The 20,509-nt window shown below is 46.8% G+C and overlaps 1 protein-coding gene across 3 annotated transcripts in view; it reads right to left on the bottom strand.

Moving 5' to 3' along the window:
• SOX5 (SRY-box transcription factor 5) overlaps positions 1 to 20,509 on the bottom strand; it is a 306,808-nt gene that overhangs the window by 196,576 nt on the left and 89,723 nt on the right. The window lies entirely within an intron of this gene.

The raw sequence follows: 20,509 nt of genomic DNA, 5'->3' as shown, positions 1-20,509 counted from the left end.
CTCAACCCATCAGGCTACAGACTCATTGCACACTCTTTCTCTTTGGCCTACTGATACTTTCATTATTTATGTTATTTAAGTTATGGGGGAGCACCCTCTCCATCTGGCTTCTGGGAAAAACAGCATAGGCACCTAACACCAAGAGAGGGGCTGCAGCGGAGAATCCCAGAGCAGAGGGACATGCCTCCCTGCAGCCCACACTTAAGTACCTATCTCTGTGAGAGGGGTGGGGCTTAGCATCTCCCACTGGCTAGCTTAGGTGAAGAGCCACCTGGCATCCTGGCTTTTGTGAACTTTGTTCTGAAGTGCCTATCTCTCCCCATTCATTGTATAGGGAGCCTAACTCAAGCTTTGTGAATCCCAATGATTTTCTAGACATCTAAGTTCCATTGTGAATCTAGCCTTTAGAACACTAGTTCTGGTTCTATCTAGTAGATAGCAGTGATACACATACAGAATAGCCAGGATATTACAGTACTTACTCACAGGGGTGTTGTGAAGTTAATACTTGCAAAGGTTCTCAATGATTAAAAGCACTCCATAAATGCTAAGTGTTATGGAGAATTATGGCTAGGGCAGCGGAAGAGAAAGAGAACAAAATATGGGACGAATAACAGAAATTGTAAAATAAATAGTAGCAAAAGAGAAGAACGTGGATGAACAGAGTCCTTTGACCTGAAATACAGATTAATTCACAGCAATTATTTATTTTTTTTCCTGGTTGTATGTTTATCAGTCATTATGTTCTTCTTAATATATTTACACAGCATTTTGTTTTCCTTTTTTCACCTTTGCCTCTTTTGCTCGCATATGCTGCTTCGCATCAATGCCTATGGCAATACCCAATGGTGAATGGCCCTCCAACTGTGCCAGCCATTGTTACAGCAGCATACTGGCTCTTCAGTTCATGTTCATTCCCAAGAACTCTCCCTCCTTTCCCCCCTTGGTGCCAAACACTCTCAAGACTGACTCCCTCAGATGGAACAATGAGACCTGGAGACTCACGCCAGCATCCAGTAATTCTCAAATGGAGCTGCAGTGCCAGGAATAAAACCACATTCTCTCCAGTGCAGTAGGCTCTATAAACCAGTCCAATTTGTGTATGTATGTATCTATACACACACACGTTTGTGTATGTGAGCATGTGTATATGTTAAGCTTCTCTGAAAGTATTAAAAAAATAAAGGACCTAAGTAAATGAATAGAAAACGACCTTTGTAAACCAATTTCTTGTGGGCTAACCGTGCATAACATAATACCTGTTCTTGGTTTACTTGAGCTTTAACTGTGCTTCATTGACATATTTGTTCCAAATCCCTCTTTCATGAAAAAGGTTTCATTGTGAGAAAGGAACTGAGTTCTAAGGCCTAGTTTACGCTAGAAAGTTGTACTAACACTCATTATTTTCAGCACAGCCTGGAGTGCAGCATCCACGTTTAATTTTGTCTCTTACTGGCAAAACTCTTCACATTTTCCAACTTACGTATTCCTCTTTTTGGAATGACCTAAACCTCCAGCTATTATAGTTCTATCAGCATAGTGGCAATGTGAATGCACGGGTACCTGAACCCATAAGCAGCCCTCCAAGTGCAATCCCACAATGCAACATTCCCTTCAGGAGTGACCTGTCTGGAAGCACAGACTTTTGAACTCCACTGTTCAGGGGTCACAATGACTAGAAGCCCACCTTACTTTTAAATGCCCAGCAAGGTCTTCACAGCCATATCTGTTGCTGTTACCTGCTGATTATTTGCTGACAGCATGGCTCCTCACTCTCAGTCCTGTGCTGCTGCTTGGTTCAAGGAGGAGATGCTCGATTTCCTTGCACTGTAGGGAGAGGAGTGTGTGCAGGCTCAGCTGCAGCACTCCCATAGGAACAAGACTATTTACAGTGACTAGGCAAAGGAAACGGCAAAACTCAAAACTTCCAAAGAGAAGTCCCAGGGCTGTGCAAAGGGAAAGGAGCTGAGGCAGAAGGTGAAGGAGAACAATGAGTTCCGGAGCTACCCACATGACCTGTGTCTTTTATAACCATCTGGCTGCTATATTCACCAGGGGCACTATCATTTCCCCCGTAACCACTGTGAACAATTCATGTCCAGGAGAGGAGGAGGAAGCCCCTGTGGAGCAGTGGATGAGGGGGACTTGTCTGGCACTGGCCAGCAAGTGGACAACAAGGTGGAGTAAAGAACAGTGTCCAACATCCGGCTGGACCCCCAGATAGTCTGAATGCCTCATGCCGATACAGGTCATCCCTGGAAGAGGGAGAATCTGGGAAGGCAAGTGATTGTTTAAGTCCCATTAAAGAAACTGTAGTGTAGGCTGATATACCCTAACTCTTGGCAATGTGTGACTGTATGTTTGCATTGCCTGGAAAGAGCTGATGGAGAACATGGTGTGAACCCATATAGCCTTTCCTTCTAATCTAGCTGTAAACACACTCTGCCATCTATCCACCATTTCTCCACCCCATGTCCATCCGCACACCATTATACTAACACTCTCCAGCAAGTATTCTTGCATAAATATTCTCAATGCACCAAAATTAACCCACTGCTCTCCCAGTTTACACTGGAAGGCAAACAAACTCAGACCTAAAGTCCACGTTATAAATTAATCTTCTTCCCTCCCTCCATCAAAATGATAGACAAAGGTATACATGCAGAAAAATCTCTTTTTTAAAGAGCATTTTAATTGCACAGATCTTACCTGTATCAATAGCAGCACCAGACAACGTTCATAACGAGTGAACAAGGCAGTATTAACTATAAATAGTTTTGTGCAATTGTTATCATGGGGTTACATGAACATACAGCATTTGCACACCCACATATATGGTTCTCTAACAACCGAGCAGTGCTTTTAAGGCATTGCATGCAGCTTTGCAAGACACCATAGATCACAAACAGACACACATACAGTGCACTGAGGTTTGGAAATTCAAGACCACACAACGTACATTTCCTCTTACAGTCAAGGTAGCACTGTCCCCTGATATGTGGCCATCGTGAAATGTATCCACAAAGATATACATAGCTCATGCATGGGGCACAACTGACACAGGGGGAGAGATACTGAATATAAAAAAAAAAAAAAATGCAGGATGGCGCACATATACACACATGACTGGGCCAGCAGCCACCCAGTTGCACACTGTAGCATGTACAGTACTATGGATGAAACAGTCTGTTAATTTTTACACACAGCTTTTGGTCTGTGGGCACAATTTCACAAAAGATTGTTAACACACAGTATTTAAGATCTTCCCAGAAACTCCAAGGCAGAGATACTTCGATCAGCCCACCATAGTATGCATGACCCTACTCCACACCAGGTCCACTGGGAGGATCATCACAGAAAACTGTTCAGCTACATATGTTCCCAGGTGGCTTTCAGACTTCTTAAACAGCTCCCTTCTCTGGCAGGATCACACCTCCCCACCCCTGCTCCTTGAGCCACCAACCTCCCCACAATCCTTTTGAGTCAGTTCCCACTGGGCTCTACTCCAGTAGACAAAAGCTCAGGGAACAAAGAGAACTGCTTTGATTGTAAGTCTTGTCATCTGTGATGCATTGACATCCAGCTTCTTGTTGCACTTTTTCCATACATAGTTATGGGTTGTAGTTAGTAAAGGCAAAATCATCTGTAAGTTGCTAGCTCTTTTTTTTTTTTTTTTTTTGATGGCTGGCATGTTGATAAAATACATGTCTGAACGTTGAGGTATCTTTATTGTGATTTCTGGCATTGTAGTGCTGCCCATAGTGCTAGAAAGTATTTCACATAGCCAAAAATGGTCCCATAGATCAATAAAAACATTGAACGAGTATTTAAAAGTCAGCTATCCAGCATACTATAGAAGCAATTGCTTCTGTTCAATCTAGAAATACTCCAGCAGTCATTTTACTATTGTTCACATATATGCATATGCAAGTCTCCCACAATTCAATCAAATATTCCTTAAAATTATCTGAATTCATTCCAAAAAATGGTGAAAGCAGTGTACAAATACAATACACCACCAGTGACTATACAAACGATCACATTTTCAGGCTATCGCCACTGTCAAAGTACCTCACCTGAAGTGTTCTGGCAGTGCTACTGTTAACCGACTTACTTTCAGGTCGTTTTAGTTCAGCAGACAGCCTGGCCACTCACTCATCCCCACTGGCGATAGGGGTCTCACCCTATGCAACGTTAAGTGTGCAGCAATAAATGTTGGGATATTCTTCTTGCTGAGATTGAGCCTTGTCAGGAGACATCTCCACTTGCCTTTCAGTTTTCTACAGGCACACTTCACATTCATTCTGCAGCTACTCAGGCAACAGTTAAACCTTTCCTTGCATCTGTGCAGTTTCCTAGTATATGGCTTCACAAAAGGCCCTGCTTTCAGACTATCAATAAGTTGAGCGTTTCTAGAAATCTGGGTGTCATGGACTTTTCTGGACCAGACAATATTTATGTTAGTAAAACACCCACAATGATCGACCAAGGCCTGCCTAACCACCAAGACCACCCCTCCCTTTTGGTTTATATAATCACAGGCTAGGGGACAAGGGTCCTAATTATCACTCCAGCACAGTTAGGGAAGCCCTGCTTCTTGAATCCATCTATTATTTCCTGCACTTGACCTATCCTGACAGAACTCATTTTATCTCCTTGCAGACCCCCACCAAGTTTTCCAACACTAAATTGACTACTCCCTGACAGCACTCTGTGTTTCAAACTTCCACATGACCACTGCCACTCGTTTCTCCACCACAAGGGCAGGTTCCATCTTGGTGTTCCTGTGCTGCAGGACAGTAGTGCATTCAATACACAGCTCTAGGAGTGTAGCTATCTGCAAGCAAAAATTCTGGAGTCACTACTGGCTATTCCATGTTTGCAGGATGATCATGCCCCATTGCTCAGTGTATGGCATCCAAGCCACCACTCTTACTGAGTGCGGTTATTCTGTGAAGAACAGCTGTAACAGTGTAGCCTCTGCCTTCACTGTTCAGTCATCCTCAGTTGAATCTCTTTGAGTGTCGTGTCCTTGCACGCACAGCAAGATCATATACCCTGTCCTTACAATGTAGGAAGGAGTCCATGTTAGTAGCAGCAAGTTCTCAAATGGAACAATTTTCCACAAGACAGCATACCTGAAGACAGCATGAGAGACACTAGGATGCCTACCTACAGTGCAACACGATTTTTGCCAATACAGCTTCATGCCGTGTGGGCAGAATGCACCAACATAAGCATATGAGTGTGAACGTACTCCACTGATATCATTTTGAGGTTGGCTCTATGTCAACAGAACTTCTACTGGTACACCTCTCTACCGTACACAAAGACTAAAGTGCCCCCCAAAATATATTAAATGGCATTAAAAGATAAAGAGGAAGCATGTTACCTGCCTATTAACCCCAACAAGGTATATAATTCTTCAGAGATATTTATTTTAAAAAATTTAATTAATAAAATGAATCTCCATTTCGGTCTACAAAACGATATAAATAAATAACACAAAACAACTAATTTTCAGTATTATACATCTATATAAAGTTTAAGACCAGCATTTTCCTTTCTGATCAATACTACAATTACATAAATGGGAGCATGTGTGAGAAAAATAGTGGAATATGGGGAAAATGTCTTCCCTATGGACTGAAGAAGAAAAATTCTGTGCCATGCAACATTCTAATGCCTTTCTAATTCCAGTCAGCTATAAGTGAAAGAAGGAATTTATTTCTCAAGAGTGATCTGCCCAAAACACAGCTGACAGAATAAGCCACTGAGCAGCATCATAACTCAGCAGCCACTGAGATATTTTTAATATTTCCAGAAACTATTTCAAGAGTAACAACATAAAAACAGAAACATCTGGAATTTAAACCATTAAATCTCGCATCAGCTTTATTTTTCTATCTCAGTTAGATCAAAGCAAATAAATTCCCTTGAAATATTTTCATATTAGTACCACCAATATACTAATTTTCTAATTAAGGGCTCATAATAGCTACTTAATACTAACAGACAGCTATGCTTTTGCTCTGCTAATTTTTGACACCTTTAGAAAATGATTGGTACGGAACAGAAAATATACATTAGGACATATGTGTGCATATTAATATTGAATATTTAAAAAAATATTGAGGGTTCTATTACTGCTGTTTATTCACTTGCTGGATACTTTTTAGGGTACCAGTAAGTTAAAATCTCAACAATCTTTTAAAAAATGAGAACATGGTATAAATAATAATAAAACATGTATCTAGCACTATTGCTAGAATTTAAAAAAAGTCCATATTCAACATTTATTTCCACAATGTTTTCAAATAGAAGCCATTCCACTAAAATAATAATCAATGACATCATAACACTTTGCACATATGCACTATAGTACCATTCCCCTGAAGATCTCAAAGCACTTAAAAAAAGATATGTACTGTAATTTCCTTTTTTAAAGATAGGAAAAAATGAGGCACAGAGATTATAAGTGACTTGCCCAGAGGCACATAGCTAGAAGCATCCATGTAGATTACAGACAAGAATCTAGATATCCTAACTTCCAGTCCCTGCTCTAACCATTAAACCACATTGCCCAGAAAACTGTTACAATATTAACACACAAATTTCAGGGCTAGAAAAGAGACAATTGATTATTAGTGTCCAGAATTCCTACATCTTTCTAACATGAACACTAAACCAGGGAACAAGAGAAGAGAAAAGTCTTAGCTGTCAAAGACAGAGCGCAATTAAAAAAAGAGTAAAACAATAAATCTCTACTCTTGTCAAAAAGGCACAACTTCCGCTTGTTGAGGGTTGTTTTGTTTTGTTTTGTTATAACTAGCTCTGTTCTCAGAGAATGACACGCAAAAATCAGTTCATCTGACATTCCTGTAGGTTTTTGGCTCTGGTTCACAATGCACTCTTGTCAGCAAGCTCAGGGAAGAGGAGTCTATTGCACTGGGAAAAAGCGGGTGGGGGATAAGGAGGCTTCACCTACTTTAAGACACGAAATGTCCCACTGCAGCTGCACCAAAGTACATGTTACTTGACTAATCACTGGTTCCTTCCCCCTCCGCCCCGCCCCACACTTTTTTTTTTCCCCTTTGGGACAGCTGTCTTCCTATCATCCCAACAGGTGCTATTAGGCCCTGAACAATGGCTAAGGCTTTTAAGCCAGTGCTGTTGACAAGTGAAAGGGAACAACAAATGGCTCGGCAGTGCTCTTCTCCCCGGGTCACTCAGCCAAAGGTAATAGTTATTATTTTTATTTATTAGCTCTGCGGCACTGTCTTCCATTGTGCCTCCCCCATCCTCCCCTTTCCATGGCAGCCAGGAGCATTTTAACTTTTAATAAAAGTGGGAGAGCACATAGCTCCTGAGCTAGCGCTTTCTGTAAAGTGCACAGTTAATGAAGGTTGTCCATTTAGATCTGGATAATTTATGATGTCAGCAAGTGTGGGTGGGGAGGGCTGAATCAAGATCTAGCCATTAGTTGCATTGTGAGGAGTGAAAGAGAGAGTATGTGGAAGTGGGGGAGAGAGAAAGAGATTTTTAAGAGTATTTGTTTTGAAAGATAGTTGCAAGGTTAGACAATAAATAAGACAGACTCTCTGTTAAGGTTAACACTATTTTTCTTTACTAATCTTAACATTTCACCCATGTGTGCCTCTTCAGAGAACAATGACAGACATAAAACCAGAAGTACAAACTATAGTTCCCTAAAGTGAACGTGAAATGAACACATTTAAAAACTGTATTGTTTATGGCAAACAAGATCTTAAATAATGCATCAAAACATGTTATCCACCAGGGGACAAATGCTTCAGGATCCTCTTATGCCAAACATATATATTTGCTAATTAAGGGCCTAAATGTCAAAACTCTGCACAGACAGTAAGCTCCATCAAATGAAAACCCATTCGTTGCGTAGGCAAAACCATATATTTGCATGAGCAAAACAGGTAATTGAACGTGCAAACCAGGTAATTCCATGTACAAATAGAGCAAGTCACCTGCACATGCAAATATGGTCCTTGTAGAGCTCACTCAAAACACATGGTATCAAAAATTTAACTGAATATTCTAGAAATGACTGATATAGAATGTTATGGCCAAACTGAGCTATGCCAATTTATACCAGCTGAGGATATGGCCCTATACATTTAAATTTTTAATTGTCATAATAATGTTGTGAAAGGGGCTGTATGCTGAAAAGAAGAGTGGATTATATACCAACTGTACTGGAAGCAGAGCCTACTGATATTACTGAAATACTCGAAAAATATATTTTTGGAGATGTTAACAAAATAATACAAACAATAAGAAGGATGAAAAAAATAAAGAACAGAAAACAAAAAAAATCAAGAAAATACACAGACTAAGATTTCTAGTCTCTTTAAAAATATGACAGACTGTTTTACCACTGGAAGTGAGAATTAAAGCACATATGCCTGATGCTAAACAACTACACATCCTGAACTCCTCTTGTGCAACATATGTGAAAAGAAAATCTCAATATCTGTTTGCCAGATGCCAGAAAAGATATGAACAATAAAAAAAAGACAAGATTTATACTATAAATCAGAACTTCTCAAGTACAGGTAGTTTCACAGTAAATCAGGATGGTAGTTGTAATGTAAATGATATTTGCATGAAATCATTATGTCAAATTAAATAGAAAATTATTAAAGCAAATGTCATCTTTGGATTTGCTTAGAATAATCTTCCAAGATTTTCACACAGGCTTCTCCACCAAAGTACAGCATTCCATCTGCCTTGTTCTGTTTGTTCTCACTTGTCACCATTCATAGATTTTTTTGGACTGTGTTATTTTCGGTTTAAACAGGGAGAGGAAATACACTGGGTTTCCTTTTGATATAACATTTATCTTCGTGAGTTTGGAAATGACATCAGGATGCACGAGTGGTGCAGCCACATAGCAGTTATGACAAGTCATCCCCAAACAAGTGAAGAGAAACCAACATAAGTCTATTATCTGTGATTCTTTAATGTAACAGTTCTGCACAAGGAAAAAGGAGAGAACCAAGAGAGAAAGAGAGAGAGAAGGGGAAAGACAGAACTAAAGAAAAGGGAGACCAAGAACAAGAGAAAGAGGGAAGATGGAAAAAACAGAAAAAGAAGGATGCAAACACTACCCAATAAAGAGGCCAAGGAGCAGAAGTCAGCAAAGCACTACAGCTACTCCCTGACTACTATTATAGACACTACCATTGAATTACCCCCTCCCACATCGCTGCACATACAGATCACCCAACCAGTCTAGGTAAACATGCAAGAGAAAAAGCAAGGAGCAACACTCAAGTTGTATTGGTGGAAAATACAATATGATAGAAACGCACGCACCAGAGATTTCTACAAAGCAGTGTCACTGCTATGAAGGAGGCAGAAATCTTATTTCTCCTCTGCCAAAGAGGCAGTATAATCATGCCCTTAATTTTTTTCTGGAGCATTAATGGTTTTGTGAATTCAGACTACCTCCACTCAACCCCAGAACATGATACCTCCCACTGCAAGGAATTACCTAATTCTACAGAGAATTAATTTACCAGCATCTGGGATGGCCTTGTGGGCTACCAAGAAGAATAAACCAAGCAAAGGACAGGAACAGAACACCCTTCTTCCAAAAATTAGGGCCATTCACTTAAAAAGCAGGTATGGGAGTACTGATGGCAATCACGGGCTACACCCTGTGGCTCTCTCCCAGCCCTGCCCAGATGGTAAAAGAGAGCAGAGAATACCTGGGACACAGAGACTGTCAACACCTCCTTTGATGAAGTGAAGCTACCACCCACTTTAAAAGAAGAAACCACCACCACTCAATATTACCGATCTTGTCAATAGCACCCAGTATTTAAGTAAGCTAATTAAGAAACTAGCCAAAAAAAAAAAAGCCAACAACTCTCAAATGACAATTCTGTCAGCTGCCAGTATCTTGGACACTGCTCCCTTCTGTGAAGCCACAGGCTAAGGCATAGTACAAAGAAAGTACAAGCTGCTCTGGTGGCCAGAGGTGCTGGAACAATTTGCATAGTGGGGGGTGCTGAAAGCCATTGAACCAAACTGTAAACCCTCTATATAATGGAAACCATTTCAAGCCAGGGGGTGCAGCAGCACCCCTATTTCCAGCACCTATGCTGGTGGCTTATCAGCTCCTGTCCATAGACAAGGAAGGTGCAGTATACTCATCCTGAGGGATCTCGCTGGGGCATTTGATATCATTTATCATTAAATACCCCTGACCTGACTACAAGAAGCTCCTGGCTGAATGGAAACACCCTGAAATGGCTCAGGTCCTTCCTCACAGATGAAACCAACTGATTGTCCACTTCCATAGCCTTCCCCTGTAGAGTCTCACAGGATTTGTCATCTCTCCCCTTCATCCTGTGTTGTTCAACATCTCTGTGAAGTGGTTGGGAGGGCAGGTGAGAGAACAGGATCGCCTGCACTGGTCTCCGGTCTCTGCACTGTCTCCCCACTGAGCACAGAATCCAGTTCAAGGTCTCTGCCCTCATACTCAAAGCCTTTGATGGGATTGGATCTATCTGCCTAAAAGAGCACCCTTCCCTCTGTGGCTATAACCTCCCACATCAGCAAGATTCCACTGGAACAACGAAGCTAGTGGCCAATAGTGGGAGGCCTGTGAATGCAGGAGATAGAACCTTCAGAGGAACTGGACCTAGATTGAGGAAACTGATACTGTAAGATATAAGTCATTAATGAGAAATTTGTTTCAGCAGCAGCTCTTGTTCAGTGGGGCAACTACTTCCAGTAATGGCCAACTATGCTGATGAAGAAAATGTTGGACCAAACAGTAGGTGAGTGCAAAACTCTGCAATTTTATTATCCTGTGAACATTTTCTTCAGTCTCTATCTAGGTGGGATTTGCTTCCTGACTTTTGGGTTCAAATAGAACTCCGAATTTCTAAGTGAAACTTGACCAATGCCAGCATATTTCATCTGTTTTAACACTGAAACCTCCCAGAACAGGGAATCTCTCAGAGATTTGATATGAGATAAATCTACTCAGGCACTGGAAACTGAGCCCAGATTTGCTTTTAAGGTTCTCAAACAAAAGTACATTGTTCAATTATCTTTGTCTGAGTTTGTGTCTGTAGTGAAACCTCAAACCAGACCAGTTTCTGGGACTTTTCACATTTCATACAGTTTTAGTAAACAGCCAATGGATGCTCTAACGTTGAAATCACACCTCATAACTTTTTGTTACTTACTTTCCTCCCTTCATATACAGTACATCTCTTTCACACGCGTACTGTGTAGATAATTTGGGTGTTTATACACAGATTTCAGTCTATATATAGTAAGAGATCTTAGTAGTATCTACATTTGAAAGATAATCCAAAGATTCCCATGTATTTGTGAATTTTATGAGGAAACTGGTGTTCAAGTTCTATAGATAGAACTTTTTAACCAGTATCTCTATATAAAGAGAAAATAGATGGAGAGCTGTGTATACACACACATATTAAATGTTTGTACAGTATGCATGAGTGAAAGAGAGAGATGTACTATATATACAAACACCACGCACAGAAAGGGGCAGAGTCAATATCAAATGGAGGCAGGGGGAAAGGATTCAAGACGCCTGAGATGTTTGGCAAATGACAAGGACAAATTCCCAGATTGCCTGAGAACAGGAGGTCCGGGGGAGGTGGCAGCGGTATGGAGTAATTGTGGAATGGTGTTATGAGGAATTTAATAGATCAGAAAGGCTGAATGGGATAACAGGCCCATTATTCAGAAAGTTCTCCTTTGTGAACACACTTTAAGGGAATGCCAAGACAACAAATGACTTAATCCTGGGAGGGATGCTATGGCATAACTGAAAGCAATCTATACCTTGAAAGCCAACAGCATACATTTCTATATCATATAACCACTTTGATTACCACAGCTCTCAGCAAAGTCTTAAGAGTTGCAACTGGAAAAACCACACAAGCATGCCCTGCCTGACCTGTTCCCCTCCCTCTCCCCATTTTCCAATGTACTCAGGAGGAAAACAAGCCACATAAATGAGAAAAAGAGATGGTTAAATACCACGTCAAATGTAATGATTACAGAGATGAAGAGAAGAGAAAGAAAGAATTATTGTATGTTGGTTTCTTTCTTCTCCTATGATCTAACCGCTGGACTAAACCTAGAGCCTCTTGGTTGTATGCACAGAGGCAGTAAATAATACAATACCAAAAGACAAGACACTCCCTCCTTCTCCCCTGCTAGACACGTGAGTGCTTTAAAATAAGCCTGGTGTAAAGTGGAGGATTTCTTTCCCAGCTTTCACAGAGCACTGCATGTCTTTGGGAAACTTTCATCCAGCTTCCCTTTCTTATTGTTTCTTGAGTCCAAAATGTTTACAGAGTAGGATTTTGGAATCAGAGGGTCTCATCTAATTCCCATTAAAGTCAGGCGGAACATTTCCATGTGACTTGGATCAGACTAAGGCCCAGATCATTGAAAAAAGTAAAAGTCATGGAAGGGGTGATTAAGATAGAATAAGACCTCGTCTACACTGGAAGCTGAACCCTGCTAACAAAAAGCATGTCTTTCCATCACTTACAGTTTTCTGGGATCACTGGCAGGTTCCAGTTTATACCCCACAGCCAACAGTCTAAAATACAACAGTGGTATCACTGACCGCATTCCCTCCTTCAGCTTCAGGGGAATGGCAGGACAATAGCAATATCTTTGTAAACTCCAAACTTAATCTATTCTTCCATCATAGGCACAGGGAGAATAATAAGGCATCCTCCTTTTTGCCACAAACACATGGGCCCCACAGTGTTCACCCTTTACTCCCCGCCACAGTGAAGCATCTTTCATTTATTATTTATTGTATTGACTTTTCTATGGCAGTCATCACTGTACGTGGGTGCCTCACAAACATGAATGTATTTGTCCTCACAATACCCCTGTGAAGTGGGGAAGTATTAGTTTTCCCTCTTTATAGATGGGGAAACTGAGGCACAGAGGGATTGCATGACTTTAGGTCAGACAAGAAGGCTGTGGTAGAGCTGCGAACTGAACCTGGATCTGCTAAGTCCCAGTGGAATTATGCATTTGTGAGATACTAAAAGTCTGTACACTTTTCAAAAGCCACTACCCAATCCAAAAAGATAAGTAAAAATCAGACCAAAAATCAGGAGATGAGGTAGGGGGAAAAACATTTCCCCAAGATGACTACCCCTACTACGATCAGAGGGTGGCTAGAGAATAAATGGAAAATGGAAGAACCACCTTGTGTTTCACCAAACTGCTAGAATTTTATTTTTTTCATTGGGGAATCTCCTTCACTTAAACTATTGTTTCTCAGGGAAAAAGTAACAAATGTGTGTTTTCAACCACCTGGAAACTTGTACTGTGCAAATAATAAAGTTTCTTATCTGAAAGAAATTCTTGGCATGCTTCTAGGTCAGCCAAGGAAATGAAATAAAGAAAGATGATGCAGCAGTCCAGAAAAGACGGTTACTTACCTTCTGTAACTGTTGTTCTTCGAGATGTGTTGTTCACGTCCATTCCACATTAGGTGTACGCGCGCCGCGTGCACGAAGGTCGGAAACTTTTTCCCTCAGCGGCTCCCGTCGGGCCCGCAGGGTCTCCCTTCCCGCCAGAGCGGCGCCCCGCCCCAGCGTATATATACCCCTGCTGGCCCGACCCTCCCTCAGTTCCTTCTTGCCGGTGACTCCGACAGAGGGGAAGGAGGGTGGGGAGTGGAATGGACGTGAACAACACATCTCGAAGAACAACAGTTACAGAAGGTAAGTAACCGTCTTTTCTTCTTCTAGTGCTTGTTCACGTCCATTCCACATTAGGTGACTCACAAGCTTACCATTGGAGGAGGGTAGGAGTCAAGGAATAACGGATTGAAGCACCGCCCTGCCGACCATCGCATCATCTCTGGTCTGATGGTGGATCGCGTAGTGGGCTGTGAAGGTATGAACCGACGACCAGGTGGCTGCCTTGCAGATCTCCTGAAGCGGGACCTGCGCCAAGAAGGCCGTCGAGGACGCTTGGGCCCTAGTAGAGTGAGCCCGGATCGGAGGTGCAGGCACGTCGGCGAGCTCGTAGCACGTGCGTATGCAAAGCACGATCCACGCCGACAGGCGTTGCGTTGAAATAGGCTGGCCCTTCATCCGTTCCGCAATGGCCACGAATAGCTGAGTCGATTTGCGGAAAGGCCTGGTACGGTCCAGATAGAAAGCCAACGCCCGCCGCACATCGAGGGTATGCAGGCTACGATGGCGAGGGTCCGTATGGGGTTTGGGGAAGAACACCGGCAAACAGATGTCCTGCCCCATGTGAAAACTCGTGACCACCTTAGGGAGGAACTTAGGGTGAGGCCTAAGTTGCACCTTATCCTTATAAAAAACAGTATAAGGAGGTTCTGAGGTGAGGGCCCGCAGCTCCGACACCCTCCTAGCCGAGGTGACAGCCACGAGGAACGCGACCTTCCATGAAAGGTGCATGAGGGAGCAAGAGGCCAGGGGTTCAAAGGGGGGCCCCATGAGCTTAGTGAGGACCAGGTTGAGGTCCCACGGGGGTATAGGTGGGCGAGTGTAGGGGAACATCCTATCCAGCCCCTTGAGGAAACGGACCACCGTGGGGTTGGAAAACACGGACAGCCCCAATTCCCCCGGGTGAAACGCCGATATGGCGGCTAGATGCACTTTAATAGAAGCGGGGGCCAGGCCCTGGCGCCTAAGGCTCAGCACGTAATCTAGGATCATTGGTATCGAGGCCCGCAAGGGTTGGACGCGCTGAGACTCACACCAGAGGGAAAAGCGCTTCCACTTGGCCAGGTAGGTTGCCCTTGTGGAGGGTTTCCTACTACCCAGGAGGATTTGCTGGACCTCCTGGGAGCATCTGTGTTCCGCCTCATTTAGCCAGAGAGCAGCCACGCCGTGAGATGCAGCGATGGCAGGTTCGGGTGGAGTAGGCGACCTCGATCTTGTGTTATGAGGTCGTAATGGAGGGGGAGGGTTATCGGAGAGGCCACGGACAGCTCTAAGAGAGTTGTGAACCAGTGTTGACGTGGCCACGCCGGGGCGATGAGAATGATCTTCGCCCTGTCCCTGCGGGTCTTTAGAAGGACCCTGTGGATGAGTGGGAACGGGGGAAAGGCATACCGCAGGCTCCCGCCCCATGGGATTGCAAAGGCATCCGCCAGAGAGCCCGGACTGCGGTTCTGGAAGGAGCAAAACTGTGGGCACTGGCTGTTGTCCATGGTGGCAAACAGATCCACCCGGGGAAACCCCCACCTCAGGAAAATTGAACGGAGGATGTCCCGCCTCAGCCTCCACTCGTGTGTGAGGTAGGACCGGCTGAGACGGTCCGCCAATCCGTTCTGGACCCCGGGGAGATATGCAGCCTGGAGGTGAACTGAATGGGCTATGCAGAATTCCCAGAGGAGGAGCGCCTCGCGACAGAGGGGAGAGGACCGGGACCCGCCCTGCTTGTTTATGTAAAACATAGCGGTAGTGTTGTCCGTCAGAACTGACACGCCGTGCCCTCTTATGGTGGCGTGAAAGGTCTGGCAGGCAAGGCGAACCGCCCTCAGCTCCTTCAGGTTGATGTGAAGCGACTGTTCCTCCCTGGACCATAAGCCCTGAGTGCGTAGGTCCCCTAGGTGTGCCCCCCAACCCAGGTCCGACGCGTCTGTCACCAACGTTAGAACTGGTTGTGGGGCGGCGAACGGGACCCCCGCACAGACCTGCTGTTGGTCGAGCCACCAACAGAGGGCATTCGACACCCGAGCCGGGATCGTGACAACCATGTCTAATGGGTCGCTGTTGGGGCGATATACTTGGGCCAACCACAGCTGCAGAGGCCGGAGCCGGAGGCGGGCGTGTCCAACCACGTGGGTGCATGCCGCCATGTGCCCCAAGAGCTGTAAGCAACGTCTGGCCGTGGTCGTGGGGAATCTCTGGATGGAGGTCACGGCCTCCTGGATAGCCCGGAAACGCGATACGGGAAGGCTCGCCCTCGCCGCCACCGAGTCCAGGACTGCCCCTATGAACTCCAGTCTCTGAGTGGGGACTAGTGAGGACTTGGGCACATTGACCAACAGGCTGAGATCGCGGAACACTTGTAGCGCCAAAGTCACGTGGGCGTGAACCTCTGCCTCTGACCGGCCTGCTAGGAGCCAGTCGTCTAGGTATGGGTAGACGCGCATCCGTCGCTTCCGAAGGAAGGCCGCCACCACGGACATGCATTTCGTGAAGACACGCGGGGCTGTTGCGAGGCCGAAGGGCAAGACCGCAAACTGAAAATGGCGTTGCTGGATAGTGAAGCGCAGGAACCGCCGGTGAGCCGGGCGGATAGCGATGTGAAAGTAAGCGTCTTTCATATCGAGGGCAGCGTACCAATCCCCCGGATCCAGGGAAGGAATGATGGTACCGAGGGAGACCATACGGAAACGTGGTTTTTGCAAGTACTTGTTCAGCTTGCGAAGGTCCAGGATAGGACGGAGGCCCCCTTTTGCTTTGGGAATGAGGAAGTACCTGGAATAGAACCCTTTTCCTCTGAGGTCTGGAGGAACCTCTTCCACCGCCCCTACAGCGAGGAGGGTCCGTACCTCCTGCATAAGGAGTTGCTCGTGAGAGGGGTCCCTGAAGAGGGACGGGGGGGGTGGGTGGGAGGGGGGGGGCGAGGAAAACCGGAGGGCATATCCTGACTCTACCGTGCGGCGGACCCAATGGTCTGATGTTATATGGGACCAGGCACGGAAAAAACGGGATAGGCGGTCCCTGAAACACAGGGGAGGATCCGGGGAAGAGATCGGTACGCTGTCCTCGATCGCGTCTTCAAAATCCTTGTTTATTGCCCGGCTGCGGCTTGTTGCTGTTGCCCTGGCCAGGCGTATTGTTGCGCCTACGCCTATTGTCTCTGCCCCGCCTACGGTAAGGCTCGTGTCGAGGGCGAGGCTGGTACTGCCTCTGTGGAGGCTGTGGTTTAAAAGGTTTCCTCTGCGTCACAGGGGTATGCATCCCCAAGGACTTGAGGGTAGCCCGCGAATCTTTGAGGCCATGGAGCCTGGCATCAGTCTGCTCCGAAAACAACCCCGTGCCTTCAAACGGAAGGTCTTGGAGGGTGTTTTGCACCTCTGGAGGAAGACCAGACGCTTGCAACCACGCTGAGCGTCTCATGACCACGCCAGACGCGATAGTCCTGGCGGCCGCATCGGCCGAGTCGAGCGAGGCCTGTAACGAAGTCTTGGCCACCGCCTTTCCCTCGTCCACAATGGCCGCAAACTCGGGCTGCGATCCCTGAGGCAAGGCCTCTTTGAATTTCAACACCGACGCCCAGGAGTTAAAGTTATGCCTGTTGAGGATCGCCTGCTGGTTCGCGATCCGCAACTGGAGGCCTCCCGACGAGTAGACCTTTCTGCCGAATAGGTCTAATCGTTTCGCCTCCTTGGCCTTGGGGGCCGGGGCCTGCTGGCCATGCCGCTCCTTCTCGTTGACCGCCGAAACGACCAGCGAACATGGGGCCGGATGGGAGAAGAGGAAGTCAAACCCCCTGGATGGGGCAAAGTACTTCCTCTCGACGCCCCGTGCGGTCGGCGCAGAGGAGGCTGGCGTCTGCCACACAGTCTTATAGTTCGACTGTACAGTCTTTATTAACGGAAGAGCAATCCTGGAGGGACCCTCCGGGCTGAGAATGTCTACCATGGGGTCCTCCTGCCCGACCGTCTCCTCCGCCTGCAACCCCAAGTTGAGGGCCACCCGGCGGAGCAGGTCCTGGTGCGCCCGGTGGTCAATCGGGGGAGGGCCGGACACTGTTGTGCCCGCCACGGCTTCATCTGGTGAGGAGGAGGAGGTCATGGCCTTTTGAGCGTCCTCATCCTCCTGTAAGTCCTCCTCAGCGGGTTGACCCTCTGGGGTGCGTCCCCTGCCCTGGGGCACGGACGGTGCCGGGCTCGGTGCCGAGTCCGCCCTCTCGGCCTCAGGTGGTCTGGAGACCGTAGCCTCCGCACGGGAGGTGGGGCGGCACCGTGGGGAGCGGGACCGGTCCCCTGAAGGGCCCGACCTCGAAGTTCTGGATGGCGGGCCTTGCTGATGATAGGCCCACGGGGTCCAGAACGGCCACTGTCCCGGATGGCTCCAGTGCGGTTGCCAAGAGGCCTCGTGCCGTGTAGCGGCGTGCCCTCTGCGACCGTATCTCGACAGCCCCGAGCTCTCTTCCGACGCACGCGACGGTGACCTGGAGGGCCACGGCAGTGCCGTGGAGCGGTGCCGGTCCGGTGTCGGGGAGCGGTGCCGTCGGGACCGGGACCGTGAGTAGCGCCGTACCGATCTGGATCTAGAACGGTACCGTTGACCGCGGGACCGGGAACGGCTGCGGGAGGACGGTCTTGGGGTCCTCACCGTCGAAGCGTCCCGGTGCCTGCTCGGGCCGGGTTGCTGGGACGGTGCCTCGCTCGCGCCGGGGCCCGTCTGCTTGGAGGCCCGTTGCGCGGCGGGAAGCCGGGAGTCCACCGAGGCGGAGCTCGACCGGGACCGGCGCCGGGAGCGGTGCCGAGATGGCGACCGCGATGGGCGCATCATCGCCGGCTTGCCCTTGGAAGGCAGCCTCGGCGGAATGTCTTTGGCGCGGAGTGTGCTGACGGAGGACAATTCAATGAGGTCCTTCGCCGCCTCAAATGTGTCCGGGGTGGAGGGCTGTTCCAACAGTTCCTCCAGCCCCTCCTCCTCACTCGACGCGCTTGTCCCGGGGCTCGACGGGCCTTTCGGCGCCGGAGCCACTGGTACCGGGACCTGTGCCGGGGCCGGCACGGCCTTGGGCGCACTAGCGGTCTTCGTAGGTGCCACCTTCTTGTGCGGGGAGCGACCCCGGGCCTTGGGCTGGCTCTTGGGCTTGGCCGGCGAAGCAGACCGGTGCCGGGCGTGATCTCGCCGAGACGGCACCGTAGGTTTTGTCTGCACCGCCTGTGTCGGGTCGCGGACCGATGCCGGGGCACTTCGCACCGAAGCCGACGGTGCCGTGGGAGCGGAGGGCTGTAACGCCATCTCCATGAGGAGCTGTTTCAGGCGAAAGTCTCTCTCTTTTTGAGTCCTGGGCTTGAAAGCCTTACAAATTTTACAGCGCTCTTTCTGGTGAGCTTCCCCCAGGCAACGGAGACACGACTCGTGCGGGTCGCTCACTGGCATGGGCCTGCAGCACGCGGCACAAGCCTTGAAGCCTTGGGCGTGCGGCATGCCCCACCGCCCAGGGCCGGTGCCGGGGTTGACTAAACCCCTATCACCAAGAGTTTTTGGTTGGTCTTTGTAACAACTAAATAGCTACTTAACTCTAACACTTACTAAACAATGACTGATAACTACTGCTAATGACTATGCTAAGGGACACTCTCGAGTGAGAGAAGAGCTGTTCCAACGTCGCCACGGGCGGTAAGAAGGAACTGAGGGAGGGTCGGGCCAGCAGGGGTATATATACGCTGGGGCGGGGCGCCGCTCTGGCGGGAAGGGAGACCCTGCGGGCCCGACGGGAGCCGCTGAGGGAAAAAGTTTCCGACGTTCGTGCACGCGGCGCGCGTACACCTAATGTGGAATGGACGTGAACAAGCACTCGAAGAAGAACTCAAGTTTTCCCAGATCTTAACTGAAACTGAGCCCCAACAGTTTCAAGTTCTGTGCTAAATCTAGAACACATTATCTTAGAGTGTGTTCTAAATTTGGCAATATGAATTCTCCAACCACTAAGATCACATGGGTCAGTATTGGAAGCAACATTTTCCGAAAGGTTTGGTGTTAAAGCATTAGCTAGAAGTAGAGCACTTGGTTTACCAAGACTTTGGGGATTGGAGAGACTGTACATCATGTGTCATTTGTGGTTTATGCTTAGACATAAAGTGTGTTACCGTTTCCCCCCTTATTCTCCTCTCCCATCCATCTTTCTCTTAGAGGAAGGGAGAGAAGCCACAAGAGTGGCAGTTATATGCAGTGCCAAAGTGCCAAATATTTCAGATTTTTTTGTTTGTTGTGACATAGAAAGGTGCCTACAACCAATGACCTGGGAACTCAGTGAGCTTTCATAGCTTGGAGAAAGGGAAAAAAAGAGGAATAAAAGATGTCCTGTATCCTATATGAATTACGTTTGGGTAGTTCACGATGAGGCTATTACAAAATCCTTTAAAACCACTAGCCTCTTAGCTACATTAAATTAATGAGGCATCTCAAGCATTCATTCTTCTACACCTGCTGTAGACTCTCTAGTTGGATCCCAAAAATTCACTAAACTGGAAACACTAACCTAAGGGAGTCATCAGTGCATTATCCCTGCATACAATATTGTATTGTAATCCGAACCAGAATATTTGGGGGATTAAGATTATGAGATATATGTTGAGTGGTACTTTCTAAAATTAACGAGAGCAGGCTTCCATGGACTCCAAGCAGCTCTGACCACTAAGCATTTTGAGTTTCACCAAGAGGAAGTTATGTCATGCCCTGCTCAGATAAACATTCAAACTGTTTATAATCCA

This window comes from Emys orbicularis, chromosome 1 (assembly GCF_028017835.1).
Source record: "Emys orbicularis isolate rEmyOrb1 chromosome 1, rEmyOrb1.hap1, whole genome shotgun sequence".
NCBI lineage: Eukaryota > Metazoa > Chordata > Testudines > Emydidae > Emys > Emys orbicularis.
The sequence above is the reverse complement of the archived record's forward strand: the minus strand, read 5'-3'. Positions and strand labels throughout refer to the sequence as shown.